The 18,888-nt window shown below is 38.9% G+C and overlaps 1 protein-coding gene and 1 long non-coding RNA gene across 2 annotated transcripts in view; both read left to right on the top strand.

The window, feature by feature from the left end:
* Positions 1–18,378, top strand: part of LOC134475926 (uncharacterized) — a 33,230-nt gene extending 14,852 nt beyond the window's left edge. Inside the window, exon 2 of the long non-coding RNA XR_010047243.1 lies at positions 6,162–18,378. This is a non-coding gene — a long non-coding RNA (uncharacterized LOC134475926). The remainder of the gene's footprint in view (positions 1–6,161) is intronic.
* The window catches only part of Zgpat (zinc finger CCCH-type and G-patch domain containing), a 53,454-nt gene that overhangs the window by 15,483 nt on the left and 19,083 nt on the right, over positions 1–18,888 (top strand). The gene's annotated exons all lie outside the window — the stretch shown is intronic.

The following is an 18,888-nucleotide window of genomic DNA, read 5'->3' as shown; positions in this document are numbered from 1 at the left end:
GTAAGAGTGACCATATATCCCCAGGTTTGAACAGCTCCTCTCACACCGTTAATCGCATCTCAGAGCAAAAGCGCTGCTGGCTCTGCACTCTTCCTTGAAGTTTTTATTTTCACTCCCTCCATGGGTTTCAGGTTGCACTTCAGATTCTTCCTGGGTCCACGGGACCCACTTCCTTCTTTCTTATCTTCCTCGAATTGCTGCATTCTGGCATCTTGACAGTGACTATCAGAAAGGCTGATTTCTCTGCTGCTTACCACTCTGCCATCTTCCCAGAAGCCCTAAATTGAGTTCTTTTAAGCAAGTAGAAGAACATACCACATGAATAAGCAAGTTTTGTCACCCATTCTGTGTTGCTGAAATGTACTGCCAGTGGTGGCTGTTATTCTGAAAAAAAATATTGTGATTTATTAAAAAGAAAAAAAACTGGCCAGTGATCTATCTACCTTTAGAAAGCCATCTCCCATCTCAGTTGTATGTATAAGAAAAGGTGTGCATTCTGTATTTGTCCCCCTACAGGGCTATGCAGTAGACATGAATTAAGGGCATGTACTTTAATGTGGCTGATAATTTTGTTCATATTTTGCAAAACATTTTTAAGTTCAGATGACATTTTTCAGCTAGCCAGCATTTCTCCATGGATGTTATAGCACATAAACTCACTTTCAGATGTGACCTTTTTGCCTTAAGTAGTAAAACCAGGAAGCCATACAGTCATGGCATGGGAATCACTCCAGCAGTGCATATGGCATATATACTAATAAAAAAGACCAGTTCAGTTTTCCTGATGACTTGAATAGTTTTGCAACTGTGCTGTTGATTCCCAAGAACAATGCACATAACATATCCCCATGAATGTTCTCCTGAAAAACATACTGCACAAAAACAAGCATAATGACCTTGTCAACATCAGTACACTTACAAGCCTGGATTGTGAACCACAGAACTTGTTAATCCTCTAACAGATGTGCTTCCATATACTCTGCTATTCCGCTGATTTGTCCAGGTATGGTGCCAGCCAAAAGAGAAACGTGCTGCTGTTGGAACTGTGGCCTCCTAAAAGTTCGTGACAGATGTCCTCAGCAGCAGGCAAGATCAACCCTTCAAGCCGGGCATGGTGGCTCACTCCTGTAATCCCAGCATTTGGGAGGCTGAGGCAGGAGAATCACGGAGAGTTCGAGACCAGCCTAGGCTACAAAGTGAGCTCAAGGCCAGCCTGAACTGCATAGAGAAGCCCTACCTCAAAAAGACCAAAAAAAAAAAAAAAAAAAAAAAAAAGATTAAGCCTTCACCAATAGTAAAGGGCTTCTCAGCTTCAGCAATGCAGTTAGCTACTGAGAATGGTGCTGTCAGTGAAGACACATTTGATGAAGGGGTGGCTTTCAATAATTGTTTCTCTTCTTCATGCTTATCTTTTTTTCTGGAGTGAAGAACTCCAGAGGCTTGTCTGCTAATACAGGCACTTGTTCTCCATGTGACAGAGTAGTTTTAAAGGTACCACGGCTTTGTTGGAAAGCTATATACTATACAAAGTGGTCTGGGGACATTATGAGTCACCTGTTGCAATGAACCTGTGAATTAAGTGGGACTCTTGGTATTTTCTTTTAAATGCAGCTTTTTTTTGGCATCTTAGCTGTTTTATCAGCTGAAGAGTTTTTTCCTCTTTTGAAAAAAGCTGCCCAGTGGTGCTTGCTTTTTACTAATTTTCTCAAGGATTAGTTTGCAGACTACCCAAACTGAGTCCCGTGGGCAGTGCAGGAAATAGGCATGGATGGAAGTGGTAAATAAAATGGTGGGCCAACTGTGGACCAATGAAAGTGTTGGATTCTGACTTAAAAGCCTGCCACTGGATGCAGCTGCACAATCGAAGTACCCAGCTTGTTACTGTAAAGCCTAACATCAGATGCAACTTACTTGTCACTTGCCACTTACTAAGAGGATTTTTTTTTTTTTATCGGTACCAGGGATCGAACTCACGACCGCCTGCTTGCAAGGCAGGTGTTTATGCCGCTGAGTTAAATCTCCAGCCCCTACTGAGAGGATTTTTGATGAGTCTGCAACAGCTGATTTATTATGGACTTTGTGCAGTCAGACCTCTTTGCTAATGATCATCAGTATTTGTGGCTGCTCCTCAGAGTGGCCATAACTGTGTCAGCCCCGTCTCAGATCATCAGGTGTTAGATCTCATAACGTAGTTCCCTTCATATACAGTTGATGAGAATTTCATGCTGCTGCTGATTGTTTGGGAGGGGAGCTCTGGCATTAATGTGAGTTACTTCTGCAGTGTAGTCTGGTTTCTAACAGATCATGAAGCAGTACTGGTCTGAGGCCCAAGAGTTGAGGACTTCTAGTTTGGGGAACTATTATAAAGTAAACTCTATCTGTCACTGCTCAAATTGAGACTGCTACTTGCCAACAATCCCAGAAGCCTCTCCCAAGAACTCACCCCAAAACAGCCATTTCCCACCTCCAAATCAATCCTCCTGTGTTTAGATGGCTTATCACCAAGTGTAATTGTAAACGTCAAGTTCAGTCTTGCCTAGTTTCTATACCTGAATCTAGTTAACAGCATGGTTCTCCAGGCCTTTCTTGTCCTGCTGTGGAAGGACCAGACCCTTTGGCCCACAGTCAGCATTCATGCTGTTTTTCCACACAATGGTTCCTGTGTATTGGTGTCTGGATCCAGGAACTTGATCACATTCACATTTAACCTCTCTGACAAGGCCAGGTGCTGTTGGGGCTGGGGATTTAGCTCAGTGGTATAAGTGCCTGCCTGGCAAGTGCGAGGTCTGAAACTCAATCCCTGGTACCAAAAAGAAAGGAAAAGAAAAGAAAAAAGACCAGGTGCAGGAGGCATCATTTGGCAGCTGGAGTCAAAGGGCTACTTCACTGTTCTTGTTTATGATTTGGCTATTCAGAGGTGTAGTCCATATAGAAAAGGGAGGAGGATAAGAGCTGGATGTTTCTTAGTTTCTAAGATAATGAGTTGATTCTTTTTCACTCTGAGAGAGTGATGAGTTAACTCATGGACTTAAATGTATTGATAGATTTTAATCTGTTGCAATTCTATCCATATTGAGCCCCAAAACGACCCATTTTTGGCCAGTTGGGAGCCTCTTCAAGCTGGCTTCCATTTCCTTACAACCTGACCTCAGCCTCCTTGCTACCTGGAGTCAGGATATTCCGCACTCTGGGAACCTCCTCTCTAGACCTTATACTACCTTATACTGACCAGTCTCCAGGAAGCCCTCCCTTCCCTTCATGGGAGGGAAAAGACCTTCAGTGCAGGCAGTGATTGCTGTTCACTACTGGCTGGTTATTTAATATCTTATCTTCAGTGGTAGCACTAGGAAGTATTGGTGGACATGTCCAATATGTGTAAGCACACATGTATATCTATGAAAACATACATATACGTATATGTGCATGTGTATATTCAAAACATGCACCTACATTTTTGAGGAACAATATCTTGTGAACTCATATAAATACAGTTCCAGTTAATGATTACAATTTTCCCGATCACATCTGTGTTTTCTTCTTCATCCCACTATTCTGGTTCCCAGGGGCACAGGATTTGAAAGACTGCTTTTCCCATTGTAAATACACAGTAGTCTCAAAATAACAGCATTCATGCAACCGCCTGGGACTGTGGTGACTGGAAAGTAGTAGAAGTGTTTTCGTGCACACTGCCTGCATTCTCCCCACAGTGCCTTATGCTGGCCAAGGTCTGCACTGTGGAGCATATAGTTCTTATGTACCATTGTCTGCTTTGCAGAGAGTCTGCTTCGTGAACCATGAGTTTGTGTTTCAGTCTTTAGTAGCTTTGGTTCTGAGGCATGGTCTCTAGGAGGCCTCTAGGGACAGACACCCAGCTCGTGGAGAGTTCGCTTGCTGAAAACCTTTTCTTTGTGTCCTTTATATTTGAAGGTCAGTTTTACTGGATATAAAATTCATGACTCATATTTCTCATTTTCTTTAAAGTTCAGTAGTTTTTCTGTAACACATTTTGCTGTGAATCGTCCTAAAATGATACTCTCAGAAGCATAGTACACTTTTTTTAAATTTTTAATTTTAATTTTTTGAGATAGGGTCTGACTATGCAGTCCTGGCTGGCTTTGAACTCTCTATGTAGCTCAGAATGGGCTCAAACTCACAATGATTCTTCTGCCTCAGCCCCCAGGTACTGAGATTGTGGGCCTGCACTGGCATATCTGGCCAGTATACTCTTTTAATAGGTAGTTTCAAATATTTTTCATTTCAGGACAGTTTTCTGGAATTGTAGCTTTAATTCCTCACCTAGCTTTGGTATTTGTCACTTTGTCTCTAAATGTTATCTTATTTTACACTTCAGTTTTTGGTATCAGTTGTCAGGCTGGCAACTTAGCTCAATGGTAAAGTCTTGCCTAGCATGCATCGTCTAGGGTATGATCTTCCTTGGAAAACAACAACAAAAACAGCTTTCATTCATGTAAAGCATACACGTCATTAGTTCTTCATTCTCAGTCCTGCCTTGGTACACAATTGCTTGGAAACTCATCAGATTTTGTGCTCAGCTTTTTTGTGTGTGAGACCAGGTCTAACTATGTAGTTCAGGCTGACCTCAAACTCACCATGATCCTCCTGCCTCAGCCTCTGGAGTAGTGGAATTACCAGGCATGTGCTACACCACCGTGATATGAAAATTCTGTCCCAGCACTCGACATGCAAGTTAGAACTTGTCACTATTGATTGGTTTGTGATTCATTACCCTTTTCACCAGAACCATTTGTTTGGTACCTTTGCACCTCTTAGAACTAATTAATAGAGAATTCTAAGTTACCATTGTATTATATTATTAATTTTTAAATGTGATAAAATTAAATGAAATACTGATACATAGGCTGTGGGTATAACTCAGTAGTAGAGCATGAGCAAGGCCTTTCATTGCTTTTTATGGCTGAATAGTATTCCATTTGAGAGACTATACCACATTTTATATTTACCTTCAATGAATACTCCAGTTGTTCCCACCTTTTAGCTATTGTGAATGAGGCTGCCATGAACATTGGAGGCCGGAAATCTGAGTCCCTGGTCTCCATTCTTTTGATAATACTATCCTAAAAGATATTTTAGCTTTAAAAACGTCCATATATGATAATAGAATTGCTAAATCATTGTTGCCAGACTGTTTCCCATATATGATTGTACTACTTTATCTTGCCACCACTGTGGTCAGGGTTCTAGTTTTTCCACATCCTCACCAACACTTGTTATTATAATAATTAATAGGTGTGAAGTGTTTTATTAGTGGGATTTCGCTTCACATTTTCCTAATGACTAAGCATCTTTTTGTGGCCAGGGGTTTAGCTCATCCGCGTAACTACCTGCTTGGCAAGCGTGAAGTCATGAGTTTGATCCCCTGTACCAAAAAAAAAAAAAAAAAAAAAAAAGAAGCATCTTTTTCAGTTCCCCTCCCCCTTTTTCTCTAGCACTATGGCCTGAATGCAGGGCCTTCACAATGAGTACCTTTCTAGTCCTTTTTTTTTTTTTTTTTTTTTTATTTAAGGAGAAAAATAAAAAAAGGGGGGGGTACAAATTATACAGAATTTCAGAAAAAATAAACAGTAGGAAATCATTAGTTAATAGATTACATATTGTCATCTTAGAAATAGTTGTTCAGGTTACAAAATTAAAGCATATAAAGCAGACATTCAAACAGTGAGACTGGAAACAGTTCTGTTCAATGATCCAACAAAACTCAGTAATATGGTTATCTAGCTTATACACTTAAATATACATGCAGTTATATCCTTTAGAGCACTTTCTTTTCCTCTCTTTTGTACAATGACAATTACACATTTTGGGTTTTATTACTCCCACTGTTCTTATTACTTTTTTTGAAGAGAATAAAACCAAATGTGACATAACAAAACAGAGTCAGTCAAATCAAAAGGATGGACATAATACTGTAAAAACAAAAAACAAGGTGATCAACAATGGTTACCATAATGCCTCTTGATATCTTAAAAAGAATTGCCTATATCATCAGTTATAATAAAATTAAACAAAACAATAAAGAACAAAACCAATAAAACCAAAACACTGGAGACATTACAGGACTCCAAAAGAAGATAATAATCAAACCAGAATGGGTGTCATAATGAATCTTACTGTCTTCACAGTTGTTGCCTATATTCTCGAACTTGGGACTATCAAGCAAAACAGAACAGAGGGAAATCAGTTGAAACAGGATGGTGAGAGCAATACAGAATTTCAAATCAAGTTAACAGGAAATCAAAGTGGTTTACTATAATATATCCTGCTATTTTTAAAAAAATTTTTCCCTTAATTAAAAAAATAAAAATAAATAATAAAAAAAGGAGATTGAGATAAAAGAGGACATAACAGCAAAACAGCACAGGTCAAAACATAACCATTTAAGCAAAATAGTGTTTCCTGATATCCCGACATAAAAGTAGTTACCATAGTGAGTATAAGTTCATATACTCTAGCATCAAACATACCAAGACAGTGTAAAACCATTCAAGAGAATGACAGTATTACAGGGTATTTAGAACCAACTAACAGAAAATGAACGATGGTTTCTGTATAATCTTGTCTATAAAAGTTTTTGTTTATATTATCACATATAATAAAATCCAATAATATACAACATGTTAAGATTGATGGAGACAGAAGAACAAAAGCTTGATGGGACTTCAAAACAAGATGATATTAAATCAGTACTAGCTATTATGATGTCTTGTTTTCTCCAAAATAGCTGTTCCTACCATCCAGCCTTCTCTGCCTCATTTCTGTTGAGCTCTTTTTATGTCATTAGTTGTCAGTTTGTCTTCTTCATTTTGATTTCTGCTCCATTCATTGTAGCCTGTCTTTCACTGTTTCTGGAATATTGGTATTTTCCTTTTTTAGAATATCCTGCAGTATTCTCTGTAGAGTTGAATTGGTGGTTGCAAATTCCCCTAGTTCCTCTTTATCCTGGAAGCACCTTGTTTTTCCATCAATTTCTAGGGACAGTTGTGCAGGATATATCAATCTTGGCTGGAGGTCATTATCTTTCAAAGCTTGAATTATTCCCCCCCCCACGCTCTTCGTGATTTGATGGTTTGTGCCGAGAAGTCTGCTGTAATTCTGATGGGTGTTCCCTTGTAAGTGATCTGTTTTTTGTTTTTTGGGTTTTTTTTTGTCTTTTTCATTTTTATTGGTACCAGGGATTCAACTCACGACCACCTGCTTGCAAGGCAGGTACTTATGCTGCTGAGCTAAATCCCCAGCCCGTGATCTGTTTCTTGTCTCTGACGGCTTTTAATATTCTGTTCTTATATTGGATTTCAGGAATTTTGATTATTATATGCCTGGGTGTATTTCTGTTTGGGTTGTAGGTGGCTGGGGTCCTGTATGCCTCATACATCTGGGTATCTTTACCTTTTGCTAAATTAGGGAAATTCTCCTGGATTATTTCTGTGAATAGCCTTTGTAGTTCATTTGTTTGTGTCTCTACTTCTTCTTTTGCGTTCTTAATTCTTAAGTTATAGATCCTCTTATCTTCTAGCCTTTGTATTATTGCTGCTTGTTTTCTTGTTATTTTTAAGAAGTTTTTCATTTCATGCTCCCACATTACAAATCTGCCCTCCAGTTCAGATAATGTCGTTAGTTTCTTTCAAGCTGTTATGCCAGCTTTCAATAGAGTTTTTAGTTTCCTAATAATCTCTTTGAACCTGCTTCACGTATTCTGTTTTCTCTACCCCTTTTTTTTCTGTTCTTCCATTCCACCATCTGTTTTTTCTTGGGTGGTGCTTAGCATTTCTCTAACTATTCTACTTATATCTTGCTTTAGGTCATTAAATACTTCACTTTTGAACTTGTCTATGAGGCTCCGGAGATATCGCTTTATGTCTATTGGTGCCGTGTCTGATATAGCATTTTTTCTGTCCTCATTCTCCTTTGCATTTCCCTTTCCTGGATCAGTGTTTTCAGGATTGGGGGCTGAGGACCCTTTCTTGTTGCTCCCTCTTCCCATACTTTTTGTTATTTCCATACAGGTGTACATAGGAGGCCCAGTTTCTTTCTTTGTTGGTTACAGTTTGTGTGAATCTGCCAGCGAGGTGTTCCCGCCCACTGCAGTGTACTAGGGAGACAGACCTGGGCGGCCTCTGCTGGGTGCACCCCTCCAGGTCGGTCAACCTACTGAAGGCTTCACTGTATTAGGGTGCACCGCCAGGTGCTGGGACCTGGTTTGGGCTAACCTACTGGGTCTTAGTCCATGGCGTCACCCAGGTCAGGGCTCCTTACCAATCCTGCTTGAGAGGGTAATATGTGACTAAAGTCACTTGCAGTATCCTGTTCCGGCTAGTCTGCCCCGTCCCAGAATGTCCTCTGTTAGAGCCTCTTACTCTATGGAAGGGTCCCCATTTCTCTCACTCACTGTAGGTCGATGCAGGGCTCCCCGCCAGTTTCACTCTCAACTCTGTTCGCCGATTCCCACTCTCAGAGATTTTGCCTTTCTGTCCCTGCTGTGCTGATTCAGATGAAGCAGCTGCAGCAGGAAATTCAAATCACCGCGTGGGTTCCAGCTTCTGCTGAGATTTTATCTGTTCCGGTTGTAGCAGCAGGATTGCATTTCCAGTTGGTTTTTCTCAGCTTAGTTCGTTCCTGGGTTGGCAGGGTATATCTCCCCTTGCTTAGGACTCCTCACACCACACCATTCCTGGATTTTCGGCTGGGCATCTCAGAGAGCCTCCATAGCTGCTATTATCTCTCTGCCATGTTCTCCCGGAAGTCTCTAGTCCTTTTTCAAATTTTTTATTTTACAAATTAAAATTTTTTTATTAAGTTGCTACGTTGATCAGACTGGCTTGAACTTTTGATCCTGCCTCAGCTTCCCAGAGTGTTTGGGTTATAAGCATGTATGACCACTTTTCATGGGCTTATTGGTCTTTTGTTTCTATTTGGAGAAATGCCTATTGAAATGCCTTTTCTTTTTAAATGCAGATCTATGTCCAAATCCCAGCCATTGCACATACTGTTGCTTGTTTTTCATCTGGATTATTTTGTTGTTGTAGGATTCATTATGTGTTGTGAATATTGATCCCTTGTGAAATATGTGATTTGCATTTTTCCCATTCTTTATTAGTATGTTAACGTGATACATAGTACATATGTTCATTGTAGGGGAATTGGGATGCCTGCATATTGCATCTTGATCCTTTCCTTTCCTTCTTCTCCTTTCCTTCCCTCCTATTCTCCCACCCCAGGTTCCCTTCCATCCTTTCAAAGAATCAACTCATTGATTCCTTGATTGTTTATATTGTTTTTTTCAGTTTCAATTTCATTACTTTTCACTCATTTATAATTTTCTTCCTTGTATTAGTTTCAGATTTAGACTGTTGTTTTTCTTGGTCCTTGACATGCATCATTAGGTTATCTGTTTGGGACTACTCTTACTTTATGTGTACATTTACAGATATGACCTTCCTTCTTAGACCTGCTTTCATCATGTTCTGTAGGTTTTGATATGTTGTACTTCACGTCATTTGCTTCTAGGAACATTTTTAAAAATTACTTTTTCTCTGATTTCTTTTGTGATCCATTGATTGATTACTCAGGGTTTTTTTTTTTGTTTGTTTGTTGGTTTGTTTGTTTGTTTTGTGGTACTGGGAATCAAACCCAGCCTTGCGCTTGACAGGCAGACGCCTTTACCACTGAGCTAAATCCCCAGCCCTCTCAGTTTTTCTTTTTGGTTTTTTTTCTTTCTTTCTTTCTTTCTTTCTTTCTTTCTTTCTTTCTTTGTATCGGGGATTGAACTCATGACCTCATGCTTGCCAGGTAGGTGCTTATGCCACTGAGCTAAACCCACCGGCCTGTTAGTTTTCTTTTTGAGACAGGATCTCACTTTGTAGCTCAGGCTGGCTTTGAACTCACTATGTAGCCAAGGCTGATCTGGAACTCACAGTGATCCTCCTGTCTCAGCCTCCTAATTGCTGGGATTATAGGCATGCACTACACCTGGCAGTAATATATTGTTTACATTCCATGTGTTTACGTAGTTTTTGTGACATTTTTTGCTGTTGATTTCTAGCTTCACTCCACTATGATCAGTTAGTATACAGTGGATTAGCTCAAGTCTTCTGTATTTATTCAAGCATGCCTTATGGCTTGAGATATAATCTGGGGCATGGTGGCACACTTCATCAAGTTTGAAAGCTACTTTTGCAGGGTGTAAAACTTTGGGTGGACAGTTGTTTTCTTTCAGTGCTTAAAAAACTTCAACTTCAGACTTTCCTGATCTTTATTCTGATGGCCTTGCCTTTATAGATTACTTGTATTACTTGCTGTTTTTCTCTAACAGCTTTTAGTATTCTCTCTTCTTGTTGAGTTTCTGGAGTTTTGGTTATGATGTACTGTAGAGAGGTTCTTTTCTGGTCATGACTATGCAGAGTTCTAGATGCCTCTTGTACTTGAATATTGAATTTTTTTCCCTAATTTTGGGAAATTTTCTGCTGTGATTTTCAGTGAAAAAAATTTTAATGCTCTGAGTCTTTTTTTTTGTTTGTTTGACACAGGATCTCACTATGTAGTTGAGGCTGGCCTTGAACTCACTATATAGGTTGGCCTTGAACTCACAGGAGTACTCTTGCCTCAGCCTCTTAGGTGCTGGAATTACAGGCATGTGCGACCATACCTAGCTACTGAGTCATCTTCTAAATTTCCTTTATCCCAATAATTCTGAGGTTGGGTTTTTATGTTTTTTGTTTTGATTTGTTGGGGTGTTTTGCTGTTTGTTTGTTGAGTCATATAACAGCTCTTTAATCTAGCTTGTCTGGTGTCATGGCATCTTTAAGAGTAGCATAGAGATTCTGACCTACTACATGCATATTTTCTTATATTTCTGGCACTCTGTCCTCATGTTGCTTTCATTTTAAATCTTTGCTTTTCACTGAATTTTCCATATCATGGATCTCTGCTTGCTTTCTTTTTATGCTAATTCTTTTCCAAGTGGTCATTCAAGTTTTGTCTTGCTTAACTCGGTTTACTGTTTATCTCTTCGTTAAGCTTGTCAAGCATTTTATGGTAAAAATACCTTATCTGTTCAGCCAGATTCTCTTTGGGCTTGTTAAAACAACTTATATATTTGCTTATTATTTCTTCTTTTATCTTTTCAAAGATTTTTCCAATTGGGTTTTGAGTTCTTTACCTAGGACTTCTACTTCAGTGTCAGTTGTTTTCTTACAAATCTCCATTCCATGTATTTTACCAGCTGTATCCTACCATCCTCATTACCATTCTTTTTCACCATTCCTATAATTCATGAACATAGGATGATTTGCAAATACTTTCCTCTATTCTTTGGGGTTGTCTTTTTTTCTTCTCTGTCTTTCTACTTAGTATCTTTTGATGCAAGACATTTTTAGTTCAGGTTATCTGTTGTCTCTTTTATTGCTTGTGCTTTTGTTACCAAATTTAAGAAACCATTAAAGCTGGGCAGCGTGGTAGCTCACGCCTGTAATCCCAGCATTTGGGAGGCTGAGGTAGGAGGATCTTTGTGAGTTCAAGACCAGCCTAGGCTACGAAATGAGCTCAAGGCTAGCCTGAACTGCATAGAGAGACCCTGTCTCAAAAACAAAGAAAGAAAGAAAAGAAACCATTGCTTCATTCAAGTTATTAGGATTTTCATCTGTATTTTTTTCTAAAAGTTCACTCTTAAATTTAAGTCTTTGAGAAGGATATGATGGCATACACCTGTAATTCCAGTTATCTGGGAGGCTAAGACAAGATCACAAATTTAATCCTATCATGGGCAATTTAGCAATTTAGTGAAACTGTTTCATATTTTTCAAAAGTCTGAAGTTATAAGGAGTGTAAAGTCCTTGGATAAATCTGCAGTGCCGGGAAAAAATAGGTCTATGATTCATTTTTATACATTGTATTAGGTAAGGATCCACTCTCAGTCTTTTAGATAGGGATTACTGAATCTTTATTACCTGAAGTTATTGAAGAGATGGTTCTTTCATGTGCTGAATGGTTTTAGTAATCTTGTCAAAATCATTTGACTACATTAAGGATTTATTTCTGAGCTTGTTGTTTCTTCCATTTGGTCTGTATGTCTAGCCTTGTGCCAGTATCATACTATTTTGATTACTGTAGCTTTGTGGTAAGTTTGATATTAGGAAGTGATGGTTTTCCACCGTTTGCTTTTCTCTGTCAAGATTGTCTAATGGCCAGACATGGTGGTACACACCTGTAACCCAGCACTTGGGAGGCTGAGGCAGGAGACTCACTGTGAGTTCAAGGCCAGCCTGGGCTTTGTAGTGGATTCAAAGCCAATCTGAACTACATAGCAAGACCCTGTTTCAAAAAAAATAAAAAATAAAAAGATTGTTTTGTTTTTTTTGGTCTTTTTCCTTTTTATCGGTACCGGGGATCGAACTCATGACTGCCTGCTTGCAAGGCAGGCACTTATGCTGCTAAGCTAAATCCCCAGCCCCTGATTGTTTTGTGTTTTAAGTCTGTGTGAATTTTGGGATCAGCCTGTCCATTCTAAAAGAATATTAAGATCTTTTTCATTCTTTTTTTTCTTTTCTCTGTATTTTTTGTTTTTGTTTTGTACAGGAGATCAAACCTAGGGCCATGTGCATGCTAGGTACATCTCAGAAGAATGAGCTCCTGCCCCAGTATGGCAGTTGGAATTTTGAAAGAGATTGAATGGAATGTATACATCAGTTTGGGGTCCATTGCTGTCTTAACATTAAGTCCTATAATTCATGAGCATAGGATGACTTTCCCTTTATTTAGTTCTTTAATTTCTTACAGCAGTATTTTGTAATGTCCTGGCTGGCCTTGAACTTGCTATAAAACCCAGGGTGTGCTTTTACTCACAATCTTCCTGCCTCTGCCTCCCAAGTGTTGGGTTTACTGGTATGTGTCACCATGCCCAGATTCTTGCACATCTAGGGTGGGCAGTACTGGGGATTGGATTCAGGGTCCTCTCACTGAGCTTCTCAGTTTTTATTTTGAGATGGTGTCTCACTGAGTCTCCAGGCTGGGCTTGAACTTGCTATCCTATTGCTTCAGCCTCCCAGAATGCTAGGTTATAAAGGCGTGCCACCATGTCCAGGTCTTGCCACCATACCTGATTTTTGTGTGTTCTTGATTAAATTTCTAAGTATTTAATTCTTTACTTAAATTTTTTTTTAATTTAAAAGATAGTAAAACAACAAAACAAAGCCAATCAAGATAATGCAGTGAAACTGGTACAGAACTTCAGAGCAGGATATGGGGATAACAATAATAGATACCATAGTATATCTTGTTATCTTCACAATAGTTGTCCGTTCAATCAGGTATAGCACAGTCAAACCAAAAACAGAATACTATAAAACCAATCAGAACAGAATATTGAATAGAGCAAAACAATCAGAACAAAGCAAAACAGTGAAAAGAATATTGGCCTTCAAAGACAAGATAGAAGGAAATCATCCATATTTGCTATGTTGCATACTGTCATTTTCCCAAGAGATGCTCAGACCTCTGACCCCAGGTCAGCATAATCAACCAAACCGTATAAGCATTTAGTTGCTTTATGTAGCTTAGTTGCTATTAATTCTAGCAACTGACCTCAAAACCATAGTTGCTGGGGTGGGCCGGGGGGAGTGCAGGGGGCCATGGAATGTTTGATTCTCAGCCCACACACCAGTAGACTCACAGGAGACACTGATTTATTCTCTCCCTGGGACGTCCGTGGCTCACTTGTGCCACTTACCAGGAAGGATGGCTCATTGTTCTCTTGGCTGTTCCCCCAAGTTCCAGCATGGCTGATTCTTGGGAGATGCTAACTTGTTCTCTCCCTCTTTGATGCTATTAAAATGGAATAGTTTTTTAAAAATTATATTAGATCATCCATTGCTAGTATATAGAAATATAACTGATTTTTGTATGTTGATTTTGTGGGTTTTGCTCAATTTTTTTATTAGTTCTGCTAGGATTGTATTTTATTTATGATTTTCTATATATATGATCATGTCATCTCTGAATAGAGATAACTTGACTTCTTCATTTCCAGTTTGGTGGCTATTACTTCTTTTCCTTGCCTAATTGTCCTAGCTAGAATAAAAACAGCAAGAGCAAATACCCTCGCTTTCTTCCTGGTCTTAGGAAAAGCTTTCCTTCTTCACCACTGAGTTGATGTTACTTGTGGTTCTCCATAGAAGCCTCCTAGTCAAGGGTTGTGTTCCTAGTTTCTGTTCCATGTGTGTTTGCCATGCAAGAGTATTGGATTTTTTTTTTCAAGTGCTTTTTTGGATTAATAGAGATGAGCATGCTTTCACTAATGTGGGGTATTACACTGGATGATTTTTTTTTCCTTTTTAAAATTTTAAACAGAATAGAACCAAAACAAAACAGAGTAAAGTCAATCAAAACAAAGCAGTGAGGGTACAGAACTTCAGAACAGGATAATAGGAAATCAGCAGTGACTACCATAGTATACCTTGCTATCTTCACAGTAGTTGTCCATTACCAGCAGACATATCAAAATCAAACAACACAGTAAAATCAGTCAAAACAGAATATTGAATAAAACAAAACAGTAAAACAAAATAAAACTGAGAATAGTACCACACATTGCTAGCTTCAAAATAGTTGTTCACAGGGGCTGGGGATTTAGCTCAGTGGCATAAGCACCTGCCTTCAAGCAGAAGGTTGTGAGTTTGATCCCTGGTACCGGAAGAAAAAAAAAAAAAAAAAACCCAGCAACAAAATAGTTGTTCACATTGCTAGACACTGGGATAAAACAGAACAGTAAAATAGAACAAAACATGGAATTTCAAAAACAAGATAGGAGGAAATCCCCTACCATTGCCACAGTGCACACTGCCATCCTCCAAGTAGATGCCGAGACCACCTGCCCCAGGCCTGCAGAGTCAGCCACACAGTAAACATCAAGCTCTTCCCTTCCCTCAGGTGCTGGTGCTATTGTCTCACCCTGAGGTTTGGGGGATGCTGTTCTGGTTTTTCAGCCGGCACACCAGCTGGCTCACGGGAAGGCGTGGTTCCTCTTCTGGCCACTTTCCAGATCAGCATGGCAGAGCCTGCTGCCTGGGAAAGCCTACATTGAATGGTTTTGATGTGTTGAGCCACCCTTGGATTCTGGGATTAACCACACTGAGTCATGGTATATAATCCTTCTACTATGATGCTGTATTTAATTTGCTAGGATTTATTGAAGATGTTCATGTGTATATTCATAAGGGTAGTGTGTAGGTTTTTTATTGTTTGTGTTTATTTTTGTTTTTGTTTTTGAAGTACTGGGGATTGATTCCAGATCTGTGTAGGCAAGTGCTCTACTACTAAGCTACACACCCCCGGCCTTGTTCTGTAGTTTTTTCTTAGGATGTCTTTTCTAGCTTGGTAATTAAGGTAATACTGGCCTCATCAAATGAATTAGGACATTTTCTCTTTTTTAAGTTTTTTTCTATTTTGAGACAGAATCTTGCCATGTACTTCTGCAGTGGCAAGCAAAAACACCAAAACAACAGCCAGGATTTGGAGGTAAATGTATTTATGTCCACGGGCACTGATTGGGATCATTCCCAGAATATCAGGCACTGATCTCTGGTGGTCTAGGGCTTTTATATGATGCACAAGCAAGAGCTACCAAGGAGCTACAAGGCAAGACAGAACAGCCTGGCAGTTCTTCTGATCAGCTAGCAGGATAAGATCGTCGCTTACAAGGGTAGATTAATGATCATCAGTTCATGAAGTTTGGTACAGTGGTACAGTCAGGCTTCCTGTATGTTTAGTTACACTCTCATGTTTACAGGGGTTAAGAAAGTGATGACACAACCATGAAGCAGTTACAGAACTAGGCAGTTTCAAATGAATAAAGTTTTAAAAAGAATAATTTGTCTTGTACAGTTTTTCCCTGTCACTTCAGGTTGGCCTCAAATTCACAGTGAGTCTCCTATCTCAGTCTCCCAATTGCTGTGATTACAGGTATGCACCACCACATCCAGCTTCCTCAGTTTTTTAAAAGAAAAGTTTGAGAAGTTTTGGTGTTGGTTCTTTAAGCATTTCTTTTCTTTCTTTCTTTTTTTTTTTTTTTTTTTTTTTTTTTTTTTTTTTTTTTGGTGGTGCCGGGAATTGAACTCCTGGCCTTGCACTTGCCAGGCAGGCGCTTATAGCACTGAGCTAAACCCCCAGCCCATAGCATTTCATAGCTAGGCTGGAGTTACAGTTCAGTGGTAGAGTGCATACATAGTATTTTGAAGACCCTAGATTTGCCCTCATCTCTATCTCTTTCCCTCTCCCTCTCTCTCTTGTCTCTGTCTGTCTGTCTCTCTCTTTCACACACACACATACACAGAAGACTTCACTGTAAAGTCATCTGTCCGGGACTTTTTGTTAAGGTTAGAAGTTTTTCATTACTGATTCAATTTCCATGTTATAGGTCTATTTAGATTTTCTATTTCTTATGTCTGTTTTGGTAGTTTAGAAGTTTCTAGAAATTTGTCTGTTATCTAATTTGTTGGCAGTGTATTCTCTCCTGATTTAAGCAACTTCTTTTTCTTTCTTTTTTGATGGTACTCGTGGGGATTAAACCAAGGGCTTCAAATAAACTATGCAAATGCTGTAATGCTGAGCTATAATGCCAGACTGTTTTTAAAATTTTTCTTTTTGAAGCTGGGCATAATGGCACCCTTGCCTGTCATTCTAGCCCTGGGGAGACTGAGGTGGAAGACTTGCAAGTTTAAATTCCAGCTAGGCAAATTGACTTGACTTAAAATCAAAAGGCTGGGGATGTAGCTCAGTGAGTCGAGGTTCAATCCCCAGAACCACCATTAATTATTAATTATATTTATGAGTTAAGGTCTCACTAAGTTGCCCAGGCTTGCCTTGAACATGCAATCCTCTTCAGCCTGTAGCTGAAGTTACAGGTATACTTGGCTGATTTCAGTAATTTGAATGTCTTTTCTTTTTGGTCAGTCTAGCTGAAGGTTTGTCAGTTTTGCGCATCTTTGTTGTTGTTGTTGTCGGGTTATCATTCTCTAATTTCAGTTTCATTTATTTCCATCTAATCTTTATTTTCGTTCTTCTTCTGCTAACTTTTAAAACAAAAGAGATATAAAGGGATTTGTCAGGCAAGTTTTTAAAAGTGCGCACTCAAAAAAATAAAATGCAGACCCCCAAGAGAGATGCACTTTATAGTATGTAGCTGGGAATATTTGTATGTTTTGGCATGTGAAATATGTGGAATTTGTGAATCTATGAAGGTTTAGACTTAACTTACAGAAAAACAACCAAGGTAGAAAGATTGTGGCTCATTTTACAAGTGCAAAGATGGCTCTCTTTTACTTCTTAAAAGTACAATTTATAAAATGTGATATTCCCAGCCAGGCGTGGTGGCACATTCCTGTAATCCCAGCAATTTGGAGGTTGAGGCAGGAGAATTGCTGCTACTTTGAGGCCATCCTTGGCTATATAGTGAGTGAGTCCAAGGTCAACGTGAACTACAGAGCAAGACCCTGTCTCCAAAAAATAAATAAATAAATAAATAAATAAATAGAAAAAAGAAAGATATTCCCTGTGTCTTTTCTGCCTTCTTTATTTCTCCTACCCTATTTCACCCACCCATCCCCACGCCCTCACGCCCCTGCCTCATACACACACAAGACTGATCCCTTATTTTCAGGGGATGCAGAGGGGCCAAAGGTCTACCTTCTTCTAGCTGCTGGAGAGAACACTGACCCTGCCAGTCTACTCTGACTGGTCTAAAGGATACATAGGAAGATGGGTCTTAATTGTTTGGTAAACCATCATCATTTGTTAGTCTGGAGAAGAGGACAAAGACATCAGCAAGTTCTTGATGCTTTAACTTCATTTTATAAACATGTTAAACAAGCAAGGGCCGAAAATTAAAGTAGAATATTGGTGAATAGTTACCCCAGAAGTTTGTAGAAGTCAGACAAAATTTGTTAGCATTTTTCATATACAAGACAGAGTATACTTTTAGATATACTGCTCATGTTATAGTAAGTTTTTTTGGCTTTAGGTTTATAATTATATAACTAGTTAGAATTTTCATTAGCGAATATTATTTAGTGCTGCTTTTTTTATCCTGTAAATTGTAATAGTCTTTTTCCTAATACTCAGGCTACTCTCAGTGCTTTCATTGTTGTTAACACCAGAGTTAGGCCACCCAGTCAGAAGGAGAGAAGAGATGCAGATTGCTGCTGGGATCTTTGCTCATTTTCTCTCCTTACAGAAACAAGTTTGAGGGGGGCTGGAGATTTAGCTCAGCGGCATAAGCGCCTGCCTTGCAAGCAGGCAGTCGTGAGTTTGATCCCGGGTACCGATAAAAAGGAAAAAGACAAAAAGAAACAAGTTTGAGGCCATGCCTTTTTACTCTTTAAGTGATAGTTAGACAAATACACAGAAAAAGCAACTTTAACAAAAAACTTTTAACTTTTTGAATCATTTGTTGTTACCTTAAATTGAGATGCTTACTTTCTACATACTTATAAAAAACTTTCAGATTTATTTCAATTACTAATTTTTAATTTTATTTCATCATGGTAGGAGAAGGTATTTCATGTGATTTCAGTGCTTTAGAATTTATTGAGCTTGTCTTGGTATCCCGGAGAATATCCCATTTGCACTTGCAAAGAATGTTCTATGTATTTTTACTTGGTTCATACTCAGGTCCTCCATTTCCTTATTGGTCTTCCATTTGCTTGTTTTATTCATTATTGAAGGTGAGATACTGCAGTGTCTGTTGTAGAAATGTCTGTTTTGTTCTTCATTTCTCTCCATTATGCTTCATACATTTTGAGGGTTCTGTGGCTATATGTGTGTGTGTATATATATATGTTTTTAATTGTTATATTTTCTTGA

The sequence above is a fragment of the Cavia porcellus genome, unplaced genomic scaffold, assembly GCF_034190915.1.
Source record: "Cavia porcellus strain 051 isolate PalLab524CR breed Dunkin Hartley unplaced genomic scaffold, mCavPor4.1 scaffold_5, whole genome shotgun sequence".
NCBI lineage: Eukaryota > Metazoa > Chordata > Mammalia > Rodentia > Caviidae > Cavia > Cavia porcellus.
The sequence above is the reverse complement of the archived record's forward strand: the minus strand, read 5'-3'. Positions and strand labels throughout refer to the sequence as shown.